The sequence below is a fragment of the Anastrepha ludens genome, chromosome 3 (assembly GCF_028408465.1).
Source record: "Anastrepha ludens isolate Willacy chromosome 3, idAnaLude1.1, whole genome shotgun sequence".
NCBI lineage: Eukaryota > Metazoa > Arthropoda > Insecta > Diptera > Tephritidae > Anastrepha > Anastrepha ludens.
In genome coordinates, this window is record NC_071499.1 from 69,298,124 (window position 1) to 69,323,162 (window position 25,039).

The following is a 25,039-nucleotide window of genomic DNA, read 5'->3' on the forward strand; positions in this document are numbered from 1 at the left end:
ACAAAAGAGAGAGAGCACACAAACAAATAAACAACCAATTTACATGGAGCAGAGCAAACAAAGTGAAAGAATAAAGTGGAAGGAGAGCGAAGTGAACAATAACACAAGCATATTTCAAAGCTGGCAAAAGGATAGTACGAGTACTGGAGTAATGTGGAAGTAAGAGTGAAAGGAAAGAAGAAAAAAAGCAAACATTACAAAAAATAAAACGCCAGTTCGTAAAAATCTGCCGACCCGCGCCTGTAGTGCGGAATCATTTAATTTACTCAACGTACAACAACAACATAACTAGCTTTGGTCAAACAAACAAACAGTCATAAAAACAATAAGCGCTTGTACAACAATGCCAACAACAAAAACAAGAACTGAAAGAATGCTGTGTCGGTCGAGTTGATTATTTAATAGACTTTATCCGACATTCCACACATTTTTTTCCGTTGTTTTAGTGAATGAAGGTCGGTTGGTCGAGTAGAGGCGGGAAAGTTGAGTGGGAGTTACTAAAGGTAGAAAATAGACCGAAAGCCAAGCGGAACGCGTTGACAATAAACAAGTAACAAAAACCAAATGAAGTTCGATTGAAATCGAACTTTTTATACCCTCTGCAACAATTACATATACAAACATATCAGGTTTAAAATTTCAGTTTCTTCTTACCTACTTATACACATACCGGAAGTGGTAATGACGAAGTAATGAATATATTAGATAGCTTTATATATACTATATATATATATAATAGTAGATAGTTGTATGTAAATGAAAATACAGGCTAAATGAAGTTATTCAAATATCCAAATCACTTAAATTTTATTACAAAATCACTAATAGTAATTGAAATTTCGAGCGATTCCTTGTGAAGTGAATCCAGTATTTTGAACAATTCTTCTAAAAATTAGTTAATTTGTATATAATAAGAAGTAAACTGAAAAAACAAACAAAAAATATAAATTTGAGATTTAATTGTTAAAAATTTTGGCAGTGTTTTTTCAAAATAAATGTCTTCAGTTCTTTGCAACATTTTTATAATTTTTTTTTTAATTGTTTTCCTTTAAATAGACTAAAAATAAACTATTGAAAAAAAAAATAAAAAAAATTGGCAGATGTAGTCGCAGAAAATATGATTTATTTTCAATTTGGATTACACAATATTTACTGCGGGAATAAGTTTGCAATATTTCAAAAACGGAAATATTTTCTGACGAAGCGCATTTTCATCTTGGCGGCTACATCTGCTACCTCTGGGTATTGAAAAACCCGCACGTGATCATTGAGAAACCAATGCATTCTCAGAAAGTGACGATTTGGTGCGGGTTTTGGAACGGTAACTTCATTGGCCCATTTCTCTTTGAAAATGCTCTTAAGAACTTGATTTCTGTCAAAAGTAAGCGCTGCAAAGACATGATAAATAATTTTTGTGGCCGCAAGTTGAAGTAATGGAGCTGCGCTATTTTATTTCATTGATTGATTATTGCATTATCAGTCGTTCGACCTTTTTGGTGGGGTGTCGTGAGGGACCGATGGCATGCGAACACTCTATTAACGATTTAGGCTTTAAGACGAATGTTGAGTAAGCCGTCCGGGACATAGAGCCATTTTAAATGGGCTGTCAGAGGCCTCAAAAGGAATTTTCAAATATTGTCGTGTTGAAAAGTGAAGCATAACTGACAAAACATATTTTGTCTCCTTTGAAAGAAACCTCCATCCCAGATATAAAACGATTGTAGGTACGTTTTCCAATAGAGGGGTTTTGACAGACCACGCGTGGCTACTGTCAAACAAAATACATAATTTTGTTCACTATTCATTGAAATTTCCTCATGGAAAGACTTATGCCTCAACAAACTTTACAAACCGTGCAATTGCACTCGTATTACGAAAATCGACGCTCTGTGAAAGGTGTTCATCGCTCGCTCAGCCATGGAACTAATTTTTGGCATAATGGCTACGTGAATAAGCAAAATTGTCGTATTTGGGTTAAAGCGCAACCCGAAGCTCTTCAAGAACAGCCATTACATCCATTGAAAATGATTTGATGTTGCCTGTGGACTGAAGAAATCATTCGCAAATATATCTTCAACGTCGAGGCTTGTGCCAATGTAAGAGTGAATGGCGAACGCTATGGCCCGTGTTCTTCACAACATTTGGTTCCAATAAGACGGCGCTATTTTCCATATAGCCCATGAAACAATGGATTTACTGGGTCGTCGTTCCGGTGAGCAATTTACCTTTCGTCTCGGACCAGTGGATTGGCCCCCAAGATCGTATGTTATCACACCTTTGGACTTTTATTTGTGGGGGTGTGAGGGTATGTAAAATCAAAAGGCTTTGTGGATAAACCAGCTTTATTTGAGACATTGGAGACTATTCGCGAGATACCGACTGAAGTCCTCCCTATGTAAACAAAATGGTCTAAAGAACTCGGCGATAACTTTTATTGTTTCACTTTCACGTTGATTACAAGATGAATTTAATCTCATATACACAAATAAAACGAATACGATTTTTTTATTAATACTAAATTTTTTGGTATTGACACACATTTTTGTGATGCGGGTTTTCTTGATTGAATTTGAGATTTTTGAATTAATTTTTTGATTTTAAATAGTTTTAAATTACAAGAAGTTGCTTTGCTGTTTGATAAATAATTTGAAAATAATAATATGTGATTAATAAGGGAAAATTGTACAATGAAAAAGTCCTTGGCCGTATGTAAATCCGACTCATTCCGATAACTTTGAACTGGCTATCGGAGGAGTGCGCCAAAAAGGTCTCATGTCGATTGGTGTAAAGAAATGTTGAAGAAATTCAGACGCGGTGGTTCAAAGCACGTTTATGACTTTGTACAGGGGAAAAATATTGGATCTACACATACGATGCGGACACAAAACAGCATCCGACAGGATGAGTGTTTCAAAATGAGCTTAATCCAAAAAATGTTGTTTGCAAAAGAAGCAACTCAAAGCAAATGGTCACCTGTTTTTCTGGAAAATCTGGTCATGCCGCAATTGTACCACTAGAGAAACCTATACTTAAAGCTGTCAATTCTGAGTGGTTCAAAATCATTTATATGCCAGGAAGGAAGCACGAAAACTAACCGCCCAAGGCGAATCATCCCTTACCGGGACAATACTCTTAAAAGATCGAATGAATAAGTCATCCTCCTAACACCATGATTTGGACCATAATGATTTCAGGTTTTTCCCGAACACCAAAAATAAAATGCGAGCTCAACGCCGGAAAAAGCTCTTTAAGCCTTTAAGAAGGCATCCTTTTGGGGTATCTTCTTCTGGAAAATTAGTGCAAGCGAGTGCAGAAGTTAATTGACTTCCATGGAGAATATTTTGAGAAACAATAAGGCCACTTTCATTAATTATTATTTTTTTACTGCGTACTTTCTTAAATGGGCGCAAAATATAAAGACAACCTTCGAATCAAACATTACAATATGAGTATTCCAGCAATGCTAGATGTTCCTTCCTCGTGGAATATTTGTGTCCTTTTAAAAGTTCTTACAGTTTTAGGCATTGGAAAAAATCACAGGGTCATCCGAGTCTGTGCCATATTTGCAGTGTTGTTTTTGGCTAAAACAATGATTACCTTTGATCCATATATTTCTTTCGTTAGAAAAAATCGCCATGTGATACAGCTTTGTCCTCTAAGTTGCAGTTTGCAAGTGGCATACGGCATTCTAATGCGTTTTTTCCAGAAATATTCTGTCTGTTTGCAACTTGCCTTTAATGCTCAACGACCAAGAAGCCCCCACCTTATGCCCCTATGGCCCGGGACCCAAGTGAATTGGAATCTGTTCTGCTTAACCAGCTCCTATATAGATCGGCAAACGTTCAGCACTAGTTGAGAACTAAACGTGGCTTAGCCCTGAGCTCTGATTGCCACCTGGCTACTACTAAATATGTAGATACATCTCCCTAGAGTGTAAGTTCCGATTCATTTCACAGCCATCTTTTAACTATTACATAGAAAATGTTAAAACTTACCCATTAGTCCATGAATTGGGTATAAAAACAAACAGAGAAATCGAGAGACGGGGCTACCAAAATGTAAAAAACAAAAAACAAAAAAAAAAAAAACAATGCCACCAGTTAAAGGACCTAACGGCATTCAGCAGTGTGCTGCATTTAATTTACTTTATCAGCGCCACTCAATGTTGTAGGCGAAGCAATAACACACAAACATACATGCATAGGTATACAGTCTGCTCAGCACCATATGAGTTTAAAGACCGGCAGCGCTGCCACAGGCGAAATGGGTGAATTATCGTCACGGCGTGCTGGCTGGCCACAGTACCGCTGTGGCATGTTTACAACTACACACATGCGTGCATACATACATACATGCATATGTATATATATAAACTTGCATATTTATCGACAGCGTGCACAGGTAGCAGCTGGTATTTAATTGTCGAAAACGCAAACACACACACACTTTTTTGTGTGCGTGTACTCGTACATGTCGAGTAGGCAAGGCAGTTACATAGCGATTGTGGCATGGCGAACAGCTCAATCTGTTGGGCCAACACAACACTCACTCCTTTCCACCTTCACAATTCTTTGGCTGCCTCATTCGTGGCCTTGCAACATTTACATTTGCATACTTATAGGAGGAGGAGGAGGAGGAGGAGGAGGAGGAGAAGGAGGAGTATACATATATCGACAGCAAAGCGCCTGTTGTTTTTGATCATGTATTCTTTTTTTATATTTCTGCTATTGTTTTGTTGTCACTACGACTGCTGCTGCCTTTGCTTTCACTGTTGTTTAATATTTTGGTGGAGTTTGTACCAAATACTTACCTTCTCTAGGTCACAATTCGTGTATTTGCGAAATGCGCGTTGCATGATGCAAATGTGCACCTACTTGTAAAGCCAGGACATGCTGCTTCTGCAGTGTTCTATATTCGAGCAAATGTGTGTTGTAATAGCAACATGGCGCTTCATGTTGTTGCAATATTGAACGTTGCGGTGTAGTATGCAGTTTAGGTGCAACATTCGTGTTTACACAACTATTAGAGATCGGAATTGAATTCGGCCGTAGGTTGTCAATATTGGCGCAACTGTTGATACTGTTGACCTAGGATATTTAGTTTAGTTAAAGTTGAAGGCAGAGAATTCAGCTTAAAGCAGAAATGCGAAAGGAGTAGTGTAGTCTGTATTATTTTTATTTAACTTCTGGGTCTGGAATTTCAACCTTGTGTGTTTTAGCTGAGGTTTTGGTAGTTGCTTAGGGCCTTCTAAATCTAATGGCGTCCTCCGTTTTGTCACATTTGTTTCAGTTTTCAAAATAACGGTAGCCGAAAATTGATCTTGGATTACTGAAATCATTCAAATCAATAATAAAAATTTGAGTCTTATTTCGTGCTGAAAAATTTGGTATAGAGTTTCTTAAAATGAAATTTCGTGTTCTGAATTCTCAAATTAAAAAAAAATTGTTTTGAATCAAATGTAGTTCTTATAAAAAATTTTTTGGGAAAAAATTTAATTTTTTGTTAAAAGTAAATATATGGTGCAAAATTTATCACTCTACCGGCAGATGTATACTTTTTGTACAGGGTCCTACATTTGAAGTGTAACCAATTAAAAATACCATAAATTTAGTTTGGAAAATTATTTTTTTTCAATTCAAAGTAAAAAATGTGTGAAAATAATAAAAATTGAGAATCAATTTAATCTTGCTCGATGTGACCACCTTTTGTCTTGACCATGGCCTTCAAACGGTCCAGAAATGAATTGCAAGCTGTCCGAATGTGTCTTGCAGGTATTTTGGCCCACTCTCGGACAATAGCCTTTTTCAGTGTCTGGAGACTGGTGAATCTTTTAGTTCGGGCCTTGCTTTCCAAAATGGACAAAAGAAAATAATTAATCGAATTCGCGTCTGGTGAAGTTGAGAGGCATTGCGTGGACGTTATGAAGTTGGGAATGTTGTGTTTTAGCCATTCTTGGTTCATTCGAGCTTGAGACGGTGCTTAGTTCTGCTGAAACGTCCATGGCCTACCACCGAAATGTTTGTCTGCCCACGGTTTCAAGGCAACCTCCAGAAAACTTTCCCGATAATATTTCGAAATTACATACCTTGACGCCAGGTATACCTTGACCCCAGGCTCGTTTTGGGAGTTTACGAATTGCTCAATTTGACAAATTTTTTCGTCAGAAAACACAATGTTCGGAAATTGACCGCTCTCGGCCAAGCGAAGCAAATGACTTTGAGATCATTTTCCAGCATGAGGTGGAAGCTACAGTCAGATATTTCCAGTTCTTTCACCATTTGAGTTGCACTTCGTCGGTACCAGTATCATTGTAACGAGTAATCGTACGATAAACAAAAACTTTATTTACTTTATGGTGCTCGAACTCACGAACAATCGCCAAATATAATGCAATCACACTATTACATTTGAAATCTACTACTAATTTTCTCTTTTCGCACTTACTCTTGGCAAAATGCGTCCGCGCGTTTGTAAAAATACTCTGGACTGTCATTTAGCCAACTAACAGATAGCTGATGCCTGTGCATCTGCTGCGCGAGCGGTCTGAAGTTGGTTACACTTCGAGTGCCGGAGCCTGTATATGACGTCGTACGCCAATCATATTTGACACTTGCGAAGTAGAAAGCTGCAGTATACAAAAAGACAAACAATGGAATGTGTCAAATATAAGATTCACAACACTCAAACTCATTTTTGTACTTAGTAAAAAAATTATTCGAAACAAAATTTATTTTTAATTTGGGACCCCTTGTATTTATATTTTTTGGGTAAAATAGAGATGCTGATTTTTTTACTCTTATTACACTTCGAATTTGTGCTCCAATTGTAATATTAAGTAATAGTTAATTTTATATTATATAAAAATAATCCCAAATAATGAAAAAAGCATATCATTTGCATTAAAACAATAAAATACTTTTTAAATATTAATAAACATTTTAATTAATATTTGATTGTTTTTAATTAATTTTCTAAATAGATGAAGTTGTGCTCGATACAAAATTTTTTATACAAGTAAGATGGTGTTAAATAGCTGAAAGCAAACTGGGCTATCCGTTGCTCATTGACAGGCGATAGCCTGTATCGGAGAGTTTTTCTGCCATAAAAAAGCTTTTCATGAAAAGCCTTTTGCCGTTCGAAGGCAGCATTTAACTGTAAGTCCCCCATTTGTGAAAAACTTCAAGACGCACACCACAAGTAGGAGGATGAGCACTATCAAATTGCCAACCAAAAAGGATATAGGCGCGAATCATATATACATTACAAGGGTTTTCCAATAAGAGCAGAAAAGTATTTATTTATTCATCAATTTAGATTTTGTCCCCTTCACAGCAATCCTCCGTCCAAATATAATATAATGTGCCGGCACTTATCCAATCATTTTTTATACGTTGACACCTTGAGTACGGTACTATTATTTGGAAGCCTTGTCATCAATTTTCAATCAATACCATTGGCAAAATTCAAAAGGATTTTCTTTAGTATGTTTTGCGGTCTTTACGATTTACTGAAGCTCCTCCAATATATATGATCGTTTACTTCTTTTAAATCTCAAACCTTTTGAAAGTCGAAGATCCGTTCTCTACTTAACTTTTTTATATGGTATTATAAAGGGAGATTTTGACTGTGCTGCCCTTCTGCAAAAAAAAAAAAAAAACTTTAATGTTCCAGGAAGAGAACTTCGAAATTCCTACTTTTGTATGAAAGTTTTAACAAAAAAATTATGCCCGAAGTGTGGGAATTGCGCTGTTAATGAATTCAACCGGATCTCATCTCTTATCGAGCTCGAGTTTTCTTTGCCTAATGTTCTTTGCATGAACCATCTGAATTTTTGCCTATAATCCTATTTAATTTGTGTTAGTAGTCTGAATTTTTTGTTTATAGGCTTTATACATTTAAGCAATGAATAAATACTGATATATCTTAGCTTGATCTCTTTCTGCTATGCGGTTTTCATTTTCACAAATCTCCATGAAAGCCTTTTCAGTTTTTAGAATAGTAAAAAGTAAAACAAAAAAAAAAAACCAAACAAGCAACGAAGTGTGAGCTGGAACATTCTCTTGGTACAGTATCTATAACTAATTCCTCCACAACTCAGGGCGTTTTCCGAATTAATTCATGCAAACAGTAATTTTCCTTATTGACTTTCTGGCACTCATTGTAATCGAAGAAAACTATACACTAAATCTTTACCAAAGTTTGACCGAACTCGGTGCGTTTTTTTTCCGGCCTTGCCTCTTCTGGTACATGTAACTGGGATGAATGGGTTTTGGTTTTCACACCACAACCTGATATCCATGTTTCGTCATCAGCTATGATCCTTTCAGGAAAAACTAAATATTCGCTGCCCTCATTCAGTTTTATTGGTTGTTGACTTCCTGGCGCGCCTTAGGCGAACATCGCCATTAGCATTTTTTCAATATGCTTATGAGAGGCGCAAATTTCAACAACTCTATAAATCCGGCTGAATTCGGATCGAAGATACTGCGTCCATCGGAGATACTTCCTTTTGTCCTCGTTCACTACTAAACCCATTTGCTTTGCTTCTGCGGTTTCTCTTTGCGGTTTTCAAGGCCGATGATGCCAATATCATCACCATACGCCAACAGTTGTAGGCTCTTACAAAAAATTGTGCCTGAGCGCTTAAGTTTTGCGGAGCGTACGATCCTTTCCAACATCAGGTTAAAGAAGTCACACGACAGCGATTCACCCTGTCTGAAACCTCATTTGGTATCAAACGGCTCGGAGAGGTCCTTCCCAATTCTGACGGCGCTGCTCGTATTGAGCAACGTCATCTTGCATAGCCGTATTAGTTTTGCGGGGATACCAAATTCAGACATCGCGGCATATATGTAACTCCTTTTCGTACTGTCGAATGCAGCTTTAAAGTCGGCGAAAATATGGTGTATGTCGATTCTCCCTTCATGCGTCTTTTCCAAGACTTGGCGTACTGTGAATATCTGGTCAATAGGCCACTCTGAAAAGTTCCAATCAATTGGTTGATGGTGGGCTTCAAGCTTTGACAAAATACACTTGCTTGCCCTCAAAGGCGATATTTAGAAGACTAATCCCGCGATAATTGGTACAGATTGCAGTATCACACTTTTTGTGCATTGGGCAGAGCACACTTAAATTCCAATCGGCAGGCATGCTTTCATCCGACCATATTTTGCATAGAAGCTGATGCATGCACCTTACCAGCTCCTCGCCGCCAAAAGGGATAACCCTACCCCGAGATGATTCAAAAATAATAATAATATAAATGATTGACCAAAGTTTTATTTTACAGACTCTTCTAAGTCAATATGAACGCCATGGCCTACCAATTAGAAAACCTCATAAAAAAAGTCTAAACTCTGTAACTAAGTCCATTGATCCAAATGGAGCTCCTATGCCGCGAGTGTTTCAGTATATCAATTGTATCCTTATGCCTAAGTTTAACAAAGTAATAAAAATGTTCCCTTAATTTGCTCAGTAGCATTCTCAAATTACGAGAGTATGAGAGGAGTTGCCTATCTGATCGTATCGTAACAGGAAATAATGTAATGTTAATCGTAGGAAGAAAGTTTTTCGTCGACTAAAACTCAGCCGACAAAAGATTTGATATTCTATATTAGTATGAAATTGACAAGCGCTAATATTTTTGAAGAGAAGTCGAACAATGATAATCTGTCAGTGTTTGTCGCGTTGCAGAGATGACATTTTATCAGAGATTGTATTGCTATCAAAGTAATAGACTGACTTACTTCCGTGAAAAATGTTTAGGCGAAACTTCTGCTCCAAATTCTTGTAAGCGGCTTGATCGAGAATTGTTAAGCAATATCGGAATGGCAGGTGAGTTTTTATGATTGGCTTTTTCATGACAGAAATACGCTCGAAGGCTTACCATTGCCTGCCGAGAAGCGGCCATTGTTAGAGAAATAATGTTGAAGCCTTATGTTTTCAGTGGTGATCGAGTCCTCTGCGTACTAATATACCTGGTCATGAAAGGCACCTTACTTCTATTGTCCAACAGCTCCCAGGACTCGTACATTGAATTTCATATTTTTAAAAAAATGTATTACTTTAATACTTTCACTCAAAGTCAATGGCTAAGTTACAATTCGTTAAGTACTAAAACTTTTCACTCACCTAAAAATAAATCTGTTTTTGTAGCTTCAAAGATAGTCTAAGCTGGCAATAGCAGGACACTTCTTCTTCTCATGTCAACAAAAACACCAACTATTCCCACGAAATCCTTTTTATCACTAAAGAACGCAGAGTCAAAATGCGAAAACTGACACATTTTTGTCACGTAATAAAAGCACAAATTTCTAGCTAGCACGTGGAAGATGTGGAAAAAGAAAAAGGTGAAATGTTATAGGAAAAAAGGACATAAGGATGCTGTTAGAAAACTTTCTACGGCGCACAACCTTGCCATATAAAGGCTCCTGTTATCGTTAGTGTCATAAACTATTTTCAAGTTTGCAGGAGTTTAGCGAATCTCTTATTTTACTTCTTTAATTTATTGTTGCTGTTGCTACTCCTGTGCAGCATTTCGCCAACACAAATCACCGAATGTAGTTAAAAATGCGTGCGTAATTATTTACAAATTAAAGCCAACGGGAGCAATGGACTTTGTTTGGGTAAAATTATTTCATTAGAACGAGGCAGTGAAACATTAATAAGTGAGGAGAAGGGCGTCGCGAGCTATTAGGGAATAAAACAGATGATTGCGCATGAAAATGCAAAGAAAATTCATGGCGCACATGTGGTGGCATGTAACGGTAATGTAAAGGGAACGCGCTTCAATGGTGGCAGCAGCGGCAGGAGCAAAACAAAGAGCGCGTCGTAACAACAACAAACATAATAATAACAATCATAGCTAATGTTGGCAGTTGGCACTTGGCAGCTGTGCTGGGACGCGACTAACTAGGAAGCCTGCGTACGTACGTACCTCATAACTGTGTAAGCAATAAATACAAGTAAATTATTAGAAGCTTACGAGCGGCAACAAAAAATAAATCCCTTTTTAAACATTACAAACTCATCGACAGGCGAACAGACAAGTGTGTAGCGAGCACACACACATACACACATATGCACAATACACTCGTACGTACGTAGATACAACACGTTTTTCGCTGTGGCAAGCTGCTGTCAAGTGGAGCAATCTCGGTATATTTGTGTTGTAGCTGCCACATTCGCGTTTATTACATTTGTTACCTCGCCGCGTACAAAGAATGGTGTGGAGCGGAAGGAAAGGGCGCTCGTAATGTTTCACCCTAATGAGTCTAAATTGCGGCAAGCAGCAAGGAGGAATTGATTGGATGGTAAGTGAATAACTGGAGTGGTGCAATTATGCCTGCAGGGCAGTATTCGGGTGTGATTGGTATTTTGGGTGACTGGATTTATAAGTTGCCCTTAGGGGGGTACTGCCCAACAGTATTTCTCGTTCCTTGCCCATAAAGCGATTCGATCAGGCGCAACGTGAGCCATGTGGGATCGCTAAGGGGAGCTGAAAAATGAAGGGTGAAGGAAGGGTGAAGAGAGGCATATTATCATGCAAGATGACGTTGATCAACACTGTAAGAATTGGGAAGGACCTCTCCGAGCTGTTTGATAGCAGACAAGGTTTCCGACAAGGTGTGATTTCTTTAACCTGATGCTGGAAAAGATCGTGCGAGCCGCAGAACCTAATCGCTCAGGCACATTTTTTTATAAGCGCGTACAAATTTAGACGATGACAATATACGATGAGACGTCCCTTGGAGTGTTTGAGTGAAAGATTTCGCGGAATTTTTTTGGATCTTTGCACGTTGGTTGACGGCGAGTATCGTAGGCAATGGAACAATAAGCTGTATGAGCTTTCCAATGACATAGACATAGTCCATCTAGGAAAGTTCCAGCAGCTCCGTGATCCATTCATTTTTTCCGAAGGGATACCAGCGCTCCAAGTCGGCATGTATACGATGCGGTAGCAATTGGTGATAGTAGAGGAAAAGGAAGATCTCCTCTGCGTTTGAAATATCTGGTGGAAAAGGACTTGCCTTCACTTGGTGTGTTCAACCGGCGCCAGTTAGTCCGAGAAAGATATCACTGGAGCGCTTTGTTAAACTCGGCCAAAATCACTTAAGCGGTTATAGCGCCAATCAAGAAGAAGAAGTAGTATTTATTAACTTCAAATATTAAAAAATAACTACTTTTTACAGAGTTTCTTTCAACTGGCATTCAACATGGAAAATCGGCACAGACGGAAAACTCGGATGCAATAAATCTTATTTTGAAATTTCTTGAACCTTAAAAAATATAAGGTGCTGATTACATTTTTTTACTGATCATCTTTTTCCAAAACTAGCAATATTTTTCATGCTACATTTTTTCCGATAATTTTTTAGAAAAACACTGTAAATCAATAAAAACTTTGTAAATCGAAGTTTCTTTGTAAAAAATTCGCAAACATTAAAAAAAAATCAAGGTTGCCATCAAAATTTTCAAGTTTTTAATCAGAATCACACAGTTTCATAACCAATAATGTTGACAATTTTCTTCCATATGAAGCGCATTTTCAGAACTACATTTTTATAAAAAATTAACAAACAAAAATCGTAGCAAGAGCAATCAGTGGAAACGACAGTAACTACGATAAGTTCAGTAGTGTTAAAAACAAATTAATGGTGTACTATTGCCCGTTGTCGCACACCGTTTTCATCTGGGAATACCTTTAAGGGGGGAAGCTGGTCTAGAGCGCAAAAAATGGGCATATTTTATGAATTTATTTTGACTCAACAAAGGAATCAATCGAAAATCTGTGAAATAGGTTTAATAATATAGCTTTCATGGTACAAATACAAAATTTTTCGTCTGAATTAATTTCAAAATGGCCGCTGTCCAGCAGTTCTCCTAAGGCGCCTTTTTTTCTAGCGGGTCCATTGCCGAAGACGTAAACTCCTTAATTTTTGTCCTGGATCAAAAAATAAAATTTTTTTAGTTTCTATATAACAACAGAAAGAGACGTACGTAGGATTTTTTCGATATTTTGTTTTTTCGCGAAATGGTGCACGTTTGAACAAAAAGTTACAATTTTCACTATAAAGAACGACATAAATTTGTTGATTAAAAAAAAAACTATGTAATATAAATAAAAAATCCTACGTACGTCTCCGGAGAAAGGTATTTCGAATGTATTGTCAAAATTTCGTAAGAATCGATAAAGATTTGTTCGAGTTATGTCTTCGGCCAGTTTAAAAAAAGTGATTTCGAGAAAAACGCTTAAAGTTGTAAGTAGCGTTCGGGGCATACCTGCGAGGCACTGCCGTCGAATGAAAAATTTGGGCATTTAGACATTTTTGCTGGCATCCCTCATTTGGTATATTATTTCTAAGACCCTAAAGCACCTTTTAAGACAAACACAAAATTTTTCGATTTTTTCAAAATTCTAGACCAGCTTCCCCCCTTAATGTAGGTAAATATTTTTTTTCTGTAAGATTTTAAAAAAGACATCAAAGTTGAAAATATGTATGGACAAAAAACAGTAGTGAAATTTCATTCTGTTTGCAAATTTGTTCCAAATATTTATTCAATAACTATTTTCGCAAAATCCATTATTGATTCAAAAATTGCAAACATTTTTCTATCCAAAGTTATATTAAAACTGAAAATTACTAAAAAATTAAAAGAGATAAGACTTGTATTGCCATGAGGTTATGAAAAATTGATTTTTGATGAATAAGATGAGAATTTTATGGTGTTGTAAAATTTTCAAACACGTTTTCGTCCACTGATCTATCTACACCCCTTACTTGACCACTTAAAAGGCTGGTATTTCTTTTTCTTTTTGTTTTTTTTTTTTGTTTCACCTAATTTTTTAAGAGGATTCGGCTGGCCTGAATGGCGTAACTTAATTGTTTAATATCAATCGAGTTAATAAGGGTTGTTTGTCGAGCTGCATGGCATTTGGCATCTTACCATAAATTCTTTGCCAATTCCTTTATGATTGCTTTTGTTCGTATGCATTGTTTACTCATAAATTATACTCAGTTGTGTGGTAAATTTTGTTTGTTAACAATGGAGCGGGGAGCTAAGGAAAATCGCATTGCAGTGATTGCATTACAAAAGAGTGGTAAAAGTGCGAGTGCGATTTACGAATCGCTGAAAAAACTTAGTATTTCGTATTTCACCATAATCGTTTTTTCTAAACGTCTGAAGTGACAGGCAGAAAAAGAAGTAGTCGGCCTCGCGTGTTGGCTAGTAATCCCTTCACTGGAGAGCGTTGGATCTTTAAAACCACCTATCAGTGGCTAAACAACAATATTCCTGGGCTTATAGCCGCAGAAGATTGGTAATCTACAAGTCCAGATCTGCATCCATTGGACTACAGTTTGTGGTCAGATTTGGAAAACATGGCCCGTTGAAGCCCTCACAGAAATTTTAAGAGTTGAAAATAATCTTTGGTTTCAGCAGCGACGTCTATATCCATGAAAACCGTGCGTGCTGCTATAGCTGAATGGCCTAATCGTTTGAAGGCTTGTGTCAAAGCAAATGATGACCATTTCAGATAAAAATTATTATTTTTTTTTAATTTACAAGATGAAATAAAATCAACTCCATTAAAAATTATACATAATTTCATGCCTATAACGGACTTAACTTGTAACAGAACTTATAGCAGGACTAAGTAGTATTTTTGAAATATGTGAACACCCAAATCATTTTAAGAAAATGTAAATCCGCAGTCAATTTCGAATCGCGTTCAAAACTCGGAAATCTACAATAAAAAAACTAACAGCTTCTAAAGAAACTCTGAAGTGGAATAAGCATAGATTCCATTATGAAAGGCAGAACCTATACTATAAAGGGGAATGTCTGTAAGTTGTCCGAGCATCACTACGAAACGAAAACACCAATTGACGTAAAAATGTTTATACATTCATATTTTCACCCAATTAAAGGTTATAGGCATGTTTTTATGATGGAACTCCCTTCCCACAGCCCCCAGGCCGCGCCACCACTCTCACTCGTCACTAATAATCGAATATTTGCTTAAATTTAATCTAAAAAATCTTAGTTTTACCTATTTCCCACTATTTATAGCACACCCTAGACTTCATATTCCGCATAAGCTGTTCAACTATGACCCAATGCAAAGTTCAAAAACGGTTTGAGATAGAAAATTTATAAAAATAATTTTGCTTGATATTTTTCTGATTGGTTGTTTTGATTTTATTCAACGAGGCATAGCAACGGATGCCGGGTATTGTAATATTATGGTTATTAATAAAAAAAATTTTCTATGAAATTATTGTTTGTAATTCTTTTATATACATATCCTAAATCCCTCAAAACTACTCCTACGCGAACGGGGCCGCGGGTTAAAGCTAGTATTTTTTATATTTTAAAATTTTTTATACTTTACATTTACTTATAAATTTAATTAAAAATCAGACTTAATCATTCCCCAACCTTATTCAGGATACAACCGCACTCCTGTGGAAAGAACTTGAAAGTTTGAATTTTTTTTTTGATTTTTTAAATTTTTTAATTTTAATTAATTTTTAATTTTTTTTAATTTTTATTAAATTATTTTATTAAATTTGTTTTAAATGCTTATAATAATTTTTTTTTGTGATTGTAATTACTATTACATTGTAATTTCTATAAAAAACTTTTTTCAGTATATATAAAAGTAGTAGGTAGTAAAATCAAAGCTATAAACCTTTCTACTTCATTGACAATCTTGTATTAATAGTAACTACTGACTTTATGAATTATCTTCACTCCCTTGTTGCCTTGCCAGTCGTGATTGTTTTACAGGATTATAGAATTTTTATAAGCTCAGATTGGATGGACTAGATGGATTTACCAAGATAACGATTTTACAACTTCCCAAGGGCTACAAAAAATTTTTTCAATTGCTTATGAGCAACACATTTAGAGCAACCTAGCTTAATACTGCGTCCAAAAACGCTCCTGTGCAAAACACACCCACTCCCTAAAAAATTTTGGCCATGACTCCAATATGAAGATGCTGCCACAGCGTAAGTTTGCTTGCTTACTAACAATTACTTTCGTAATGATTTCTTGTTCTTGCTTGCACCGCAATGGTGACCAGTCATTACAACGACGAGTAGGCGAAACCCATACCCACATACATATGTACGAGTATGCACATATACAAACTTTGCTAACTGAAATTTTAGTGTTTTTTCATAGTCATGATATTGTTATTTGCCTTGTTGTTGTAAGCTTTAGCGTAGTTGCAACTGTGGCAGCAACATTCGTTTTGGTTCAAATTATTTGCGCATTCCAGCAGCTGTAAACGATTACTCAATACTTCAGCAAACACTGAAATAGGAAGTAAAGGGCCGGATGTTAAAGGGAAGCAGCAGATGAAGAATAGTAAAATGAAGAAGAACACCACAAGCAGAAGTAAGTACAGTGAACAGTAAGAAACGAATTTGTAATAAAAGCTATGAGTTTTGTTTTCCCTTATACGCATATGTGTGTGAGTGTAGTTGAATCGTGGGAAACATAGTAAAAATATTTTATCATCAGCAGTACTACTTAGCAGCAGCATTGACAACTACGGCAAAATACATGCAGGCATTGGCGACGACGTCAATTGGGGCAACATCACCACAGTGGCTGCCAGTTGGCAATGTAGCTAATTTTACTTGCACTCATACACCGAGACCCACACCAGTTTTTGTTTGAGAATGTTTTCTACACTGTGCACTAAGGCAACACTTGCCCCTAAATGCATGCTAAGCAGACGAGTGAATGTTCTTGGAACACATATACTACAACTCAATAAAATTTGCTTTATGAGCAAAGGGGAAAGAAAAACAATGTAGCTTTAACCAACAACAGCAACAGTGGGAGAAATTACAAACAACAAAAACAAGAATATTTGAGTGGCAAAAAATTAAGATGAAACGTGCCAGTAAATGATGCCTTGCCCCTCATACCTACCGTAGGTTTGTATGTACATAAGTATGTATGTATTCTCATACATGAATAACAAGCCTCAAGAAAAGTTGTACATGCACATTCACATGCACATTCATCCACTCGATCGACATCGCTTGTTGGCACTTTTGTAGTGCTTATGTTTTTGCAAGTGATAAAAATGGCTGGCAAACAAAAATTGGAAGAAAAAAAATAGCACTCGCCGTGAAAATGAAAACAGATGCTGCGCTTATTGTTGTAAGGGTATTTTGCTGAACGTTTCTCCACCCATAATAGTATACTTTTTCAAGCGACTATTGTTGCTACTTTCCAGTACGTGCAATTGATTTGCAATAATTTAGCCTACTTTTTCAATTTTTTTGTCTGTTTACAGTTTATTTTCCTTTTTGATTTTTTGTTTTATTTCTACGGTCTAGGATTTTGCATTTGTTTGCTCTCTTTTTGGGTGCAAACAATTCCAAGATAACGTTTGCACTTCGACTGTGGCTAAATTCGGGGAATCAGTATTAAAACATAGTAGACGTGAACGAATTGTGTATTCAGAGTTGCCAATTATGGATAGAAATATAAAATTTGAGGTTGGGATAGAAACATATTGGAAGCTTAATTTAGATTACATTTCCAGTTTTTTAAATGGCGTGCTTTAAAGTACAGCGCAGGCAAAAATTCTCCTCAGGTTTGTAGTTGCACTTGTACTTTCAAACTAATTTATCAAAAAAAAAAAAAGTGTGAGTTAATTTTTAAATCCCTGTTGCCTTAAACATTATGGTACTCGGAACATTTAAAGATTTGAACTTAAAATATATTATATTATCACTTGCCTTATTTGCCTCAGCTCATCATTTTTTTTCTTGGGTTTCGATTAGGTAGTAATAATAAAAAGTGTTAAAAATTATAAGGAACTTTAATTTGAAAAAAAAAACAATTTTATAATTAAAGGCTTCAAAGATGAAAAACAAAATTAATAATTGGCGCGTACACTTCTGTTAGGTATTTGACCAAGCTCCTCCACCTATTTGTGGCATGCATATGGCAGTAGCAGAAATACACTCGGAGGTTTGCCATTGCCTGCCGAAGGGCGAGCGCTATTAGAAAAAACTTTTTCTATTACATGATGTTCATGCACGGAGATTCAAATATACGCACTCGCGATTGGTAGTCACGCACCAATCCATTCGACTACGGCGGCCGCTTCAAAACTACTCAAGATAATTTATTGTCTTTTGGCAACCCTACTTTAAGTTAAAGAACAATGATTTACAAATTTCAATTGCGTAGAAAAGTTAATGTTACATATATTTTTATTTTGTGCCCTATCCAGTTTTGGTATACCAGTGGATGGTACGCTTTGGTAGTGGCATTTTTTGTTCCTATTTCTCTCGCGTTACTTGTGGCAACAAATGGAGATTATGTTGTAGCTGGTATTTATTAAAGCAATTTTTTGTACTTTAAGTCGGCAAAACTCGTAAAATAAATGCCATTGAATTTATTCCGTTTATTTTTGTCGATTCTATAAAAGGAAATAATAGAGAATTGAAATGTCTGTCATAGTTAGTGAATTAAGTATTCGTTATGAATTTGAATTTTATGCCACAAAAAATATTTAAGTACCCTTGTTTATGTGGGTGAGGTAGCACTCATTGCTAGAGGCAAATTTCTGAGTACCCTTTACACATTGTAAACGAACTCATAAGTTATGAAGGCCGCTTGCTGCCTATCTATTATGCATCTTAAGATGCACCTCGTCTTATTTTCGACGACATGTCAACTTCATCAAAAAGTTCCCAGAACAGCCGCCAGGTGACACTCTAGTCAACTCATTTGTGGTCTGTCCTCTTTATTAAGTTTTCACATCTGTGATTAACAAAGCTACTAAAGATTTATCGCCATGGTTTGATATTTGTACAAGTTACGTCTACTTGAGTAAATCTACCTTTGCAAGAATTTTCGAGTTTTTCAGTTTTAAGAATGGATTTTATTTTGCAACAACGAGTTTGTATTAAATTTTGCATTAAAAATGTATTCAATAGTGCGAAGACTATAAAAATGTTGGGAAAGTGTTTCGGTAATGGCACTCTAAAGAAAACAGAGTGGCATACTGTTTCAAAAGAGATTGTGAGTCCATCGAGGATGACGAACATAGTAGAAGACCGTCGACATCGAAAACTGATGAAAACATCAATCAAGCGAAAGAAAAATTGATCAGTAGCCGCAAATTAGTCATGCGAGAGCTGGCAGAGGACTTAGTATTAATTATGGACCCATTAAAGAGAATGTCGTTAATGATTTGAGTTTGCTTCACAGTTGGTCCCACAGGACCTGAATTTCATGCAAAAAATACTCGGTTTTGATATTGCCCAAGACATGATTTGCTAGGCTAAATCTGACCAAACATTCATCAACCACGTAGTTTGTTTTCAGTCAAAAGAAAGTGATGAAACACGAGATTCATGTATTACAACGGTATTTTACACCATGAATCTTTGTCAGGAGGCCAGACATTTAATACTATAAGCACTAATATTTGAGCGCTATGAGACGTTTACGTGAAGCAATTCGCCAAAAAGAAAAAGGTTTTGTGGGAAAACAACGCGCAGATTTTACACCATGATAACGCACCGTCGCACAGTATCATCAATAACCATGAATTTTGGACCATCAACGAAACGAATACCATCCAACAGCTATCGAATTCAACTGATATGACTCTCTGCGATGTTTTTATGTTAGATCGTAAGTAAGCAGTGATCAAGGAGTGAGTGAGAAAAGATTTTAAAGACGATGAGCTCTCTTGATGTCTATTTTTTCAAGTGAAAATAAAGCAGCTGCCAAGGCCAATTGAAGTAATTTAAATGCCTACAGAGTTCACGTTTACTTTGACCAAAACTCGATGAAACGAACTGATATCTCAGGGAAACACTAACTAAATCAGTGGTTATATGGCCGGCATATTCCGGGAGCAGCAGCTCGATTTCTGTAGAAGCTATAGAAATGACAAGGTGCGGATGAGTTGTGCGAACGCCTTTTAATTCAAAGGATGCTCTTCTGATTTATGATTTATTTGATTCCTCAAGGACTTGGACAGTTTAGGAGCAGTAAGGGGGTACGCTAATCAACAGACTGATAGCCTCTACTGCTAGTCGCCTTGATTTTATAATACAATATGATTATTTATAGTTATATTGGAAGTATTTAAATATATAAGAGTTTAACTATTCTAGCCTAACAAACTAAGTGAGTTTTTTCACAAGGTCTTGGAAAGTCAATGCTTTTTTCTAATAGGTTCTGGAAAATAAAAAGACACGTGAGCCATTAATCATCAAGTAATCGAAGTATTTTGAAAAATGTCGTTAATTTTTCCGAAAATTGGCATATTCCTAAGCTTAAGTATGATAAGAAGTAAACTGGATAAATTTTGAAAGAAATTTTACTTGAATATACAGTAGAAATTTTAAAGTGATATATTTTCGGTAGCTTTTAACGTTTCTAAATTTTTTTAGCATAAACTATTCTTTGTAAAAAAACTGTTTTTTGGAAAAAAATTTAACTTTTTGCTCACAATTTTGTTTTTTTATTTGTGAGAAACAGTCCCCTCATGTGTTCTTCTTATCTTTTCACGAGTAGCAGAGACTATCTGAGATAGTAATTTATATATATATTATATATATCTAATTGGCGCGTACACCCTTTTCGGGTGTTTGGCCGAGCTCCTTCTCCTATTTGTGGTGTGCGTCTTGAAGTTGTTCCACAAATGGAGGGACCTACAGTTTCAAGCCGACTCCAAACGGCAGATATTTTTTAAGGGGAGCTTTTTCATGACAGAAATACACTCGGCGGTTTGCCATTGCCTGCTGAGGGGCGAAAAATGTTTTTCTTAATTTTGGTGTTTCACCGAGATTCGAACCAACGTTCTCTCCCTGAATTCCGAATGGTACTCACGCACAAACCGATTCGGTTATCTTCTTTTTCGTTTTAATGAATCAGAACCCGACATGCAGTGCAAAAACTGATTATTGCTGATATTTATTTTTCCAGATTGGCTCAAACAAGCCGATTTTCTCCCTTGGAATTATCTTTAAATTAATCTTAGATCGCATTCGCATTGAGTCTTCAACAAGTTGTTTTATATCAGAGGAAGAAGTATGTATGTATCCTTAGAACTGACACCAAATATCACATTCCTCAATGAATTCCACACATGGGCGCAATTTAAGTTTACTAAGCTCTGCATAGTTGTCCAAATATATCGTCACCAGCAAAAAGATGAATTGTCACAATGCATAAATATGTACATCGAAAGTCAACAATAGAACTAACAGCTAGCGGATGCCTAGTGGAAGTAACGTATTCGCGTTAAGCAAATATTTGCACAGTGACATTGGGAGCTATGCCATCACCCTGCACCTCCCATGGCTAATAGAATCGAACATCAAATGGTAAGCGACAAACAGAAATCGTCTATCAACGACAGACAACCAACGAAATTGAGCGGACGGCGATGATGTTCAGCGTAAAGCAATGCAGAGGAGTCGAAGCAAAAGCAAAAAATAGCTGTCACGGATTCAATAAACACTTCAAATAAACTCAACGATTTATTGTTGAATCGTACGCGGCATTTGACAGTTTTTGACACTACTGGCAGTGCAATTTTTTCCCAAAACTATTTGCGATGCTGCTGCTGCTGCTGCTGTTGCTGGATAGCATTAAAAAAGTGATGCGATGAAAATGTGAAAAGGTTGAGCAAAAATGGCGTTGCGAATGCGAGTAATTGGTGTTTGAAGTGTGCGCACGTCTGCCAGACAGACGGACAATTCAGTGATTGAGCGAGCGAACAAACGAATACGACGCGTGTTTGTATGTGTGTGGGGCTGTTGGAGTAGGCGACGCATGCAATGAATTATTAATTCCGTGCCCCGGCTGGTGGGCGAAAGCAATCGTTTAACTGCTGACAAAATGATAAATTTATTATTTGCAGTTAGTTAGATGCAGTGCCAAATGAAACATACACACGCACGCACACATATTCTTTGGCAAATGAGATAACCATGTAGGAAAAATCTGAGTTAATGGAACCGATTGGTTGTTCAGATCTACAAGTTCTAGCAAAGCACCACAATACCCATGAATAACATCTGTCTTCAGACTGCGAAAGCAATAAAATGTAGGAAAAATCGCCCATCTCGCACTTTACAAGCAAAACGTTGCGTGTTTATTTCAGCTTCTATTTGAGCTTTGATTTGCCAATTCTCTGCTCACCATGTTTAGGGTCTGCCCCCTGAACGCAAATTTGAATGTGAAAGCAACAACAAAGTTGTCGAGCAATATCCGCCCCTAGCGTGTATGGGTATACCTCATCAAATTGATATAACTCACTAGAGAGAGTTACATTAGGCCGCGTTCATACAGGAAGAATTTTGTTGGTTTAACTTTCTGAATTCTCACACACCTTGAAAGAACGAGAACACAGAGGGTGTTGACAGAGCGCGATTCTTTACTTAGTTTCTGCCAATTTTGTATATTAAACATTTATTTATGTAATCTCATTTTATTACTGCTGCAAATAAGCTTTATGAAAATTTTGTTACAGTTAGGTTAGGTTGTAGCGGTTGTCCACTATGGGACACACTCAGGCTCATAGCCGATTGTGATGCCGCGTGGGGACTTGTCCTTATTTCTCCTAAAATCAGTGTGAACTTTTCGAAAATTTTAAAGGATCCTTGGGTATTGAGATCTTCTTTCAACTCATTAAAAAAATTGTGTACCTGAAATAATGAATCTACGTCTGGATAAAGCAGGACATTCGCACAGAAAGTGCGAAATCGCCTCTTCCTCATTGAAACGACTTCTACAGTAAGTTATTGTTATAACTTTGTGTAAATTACCGAAACCTAACGACATATGATTTTGCTCTTTCGCCTATGTCAAAGCAAATTTTCTCTGGCAGTTTAAAAACATGTCACGTAGCAAGTAATACCACGCTGATACTTGATGCAATAACTAAATTTATTGTATGTTGTGTCAACGCTATTTGGTATGCTCTTAGCTCAATGTTGTATTTTGGAAGTACGCGAGAATCCGAGCAACAATTAAACCCACTTTATGAAATACAAAGTAGTTGATGTCTTGACTTTTCGTACCTTTTTGGAATGATGCTACAACGGAAAATTAAAGATTTTTTATACAATATACCATTTGAAATACCCCATTAAACTTGTGCTTTAAATGACTTAATACGAAAATATTTCTGGTTTTAAAAAAAAGTTTTTATGGCACTGCTGAGATTACTCGTTTCGCTCATTTTAGCTAAATTTGCAGGCAAGAACCTTGTTCAATGTCAAGACATCGTCAAAGACAAGAAAGGATTCTCGGAAATACTAATTCGGAAATAAAAAAGGTTTAACAAAAACTTTATTATATACGAGTAATGAACCAAAAATTTGCTTACTTCCTTTTATTAACTTTTACAATAACTTTTTCATTTATACAAGATGCAAAATTAATTATCCTTTTTTTAATAACCTTTTTACTAAATAAAAAAACATTATTTTGAGTGATGGAATTCTTTATTTTGAACTATAGGCGTCCCTTCTACTTTTTTATTTACTACTCGTATTCGAATGTAAGGGATAATACAATTTAATTTTAATTAATATATTTTTAAATTGAATCCTCACAAATTTTGCTGTCATAACCTCGGTGACGTCAGCCAATCAGCTGATTATTTTAAATTCACTAAGAGCCAGTTTACGGTCTGATCTTGGCCACACCATCTGCATTCTTTTCACAATGTGATAACTCAACATTATCGTAACGACGGTAGATATTCGCTGTAGTTAATAATAAGCTCACTCATTTTTTATAAGGAGCTTTGTCCTTCCTACTGACTAGAAATGCAAATCCCGAGATCCTGTATCCCCGAAAATCTCAAATTAGTTAGTAGGAATTACGGGATAATTTTTTAATATTTTTTCGAATTAAAATGTGGGAAAGTTTTGGAATAAAATTTGACTCAAAGAAAGCTATTAAATTTTTCACTTTCTGTCTGAGTGAGGTTGGCAATTAAGGTGCAGGAATTCATTAATAAAACAATATCAAATTGAGCTACAAGCAGCATGTTATTATTGACCTTAATATGTTACTAGTTCCCGAGTTATGATTGAATTCGCGGGTGCCAATTGATATACCTTGTATTTTCGGCTGAAATAACTTTAAATCAGAATTAAGAGACTATTCTTTTAAAATTTCGCTTCTACTACAAACACATTTTAAATGTAATAAACTATAAGTTTACATTCTGTTGACCTATGTTAGTTTTTTTAAATAAGGCGTTTTTCAATAGGTGCGCTTCAACTTTTTTCCGATAGGGAGGGCGAACGACGCAATATTTTTTATTTTTCGCTTGTCATTTGTAAACTTCATTAGTATACATTTCATCATGGAACGCTACACACTTGAGCAACGATTGCAAATCGTGCAATTTTTTTATGAAAATAATCGTTCTGTTGCTGCTACTTTAAGAGCATTACGGCCATTTTATGATGAAGCTCACTTTTGGCTCAATGGCTTTGTCAACAAGCAAAATATGCGTTACTGGGCAGAAAGCAATCCGGTGCGGTTTACATGTCGGCGGCGTAATTGGCCCATATTTTTCCGTTGACGAGATCGATCGCCACGTTACTGTGAATGGAAATCGATACCGCGACATGATAAACGATTATTCTTGGCCGCAATTGAATGGTATGGACTTAGACGACATGTGGTTTCCACAGGACGGGGCCACAAGCCACACAGCACACGCTACAATTAATTTGTTGAAGAGTAAGATCGATAAGCGCATTATTTCCTGAAATGGACCGGTCGAATGGCCGCCGCGCTCGTGTGATTTGACGTCTCTAGACTATTTTCTTTGGGGTTATGTGAAGTCATTGGCCTACAGTAACAAGCCGGCGACGATTTGTGAGCTCAGAGCCAATATTGAACGCGAAATTGCTGGAATTTCGGCCGATTAATGCAAAAGAGTGGTCGAAAATTGGGTTCAACGATTGGACTTCGTAAAACGTGCACGCGGTGGTCATGCAAAAGAAATCGAATT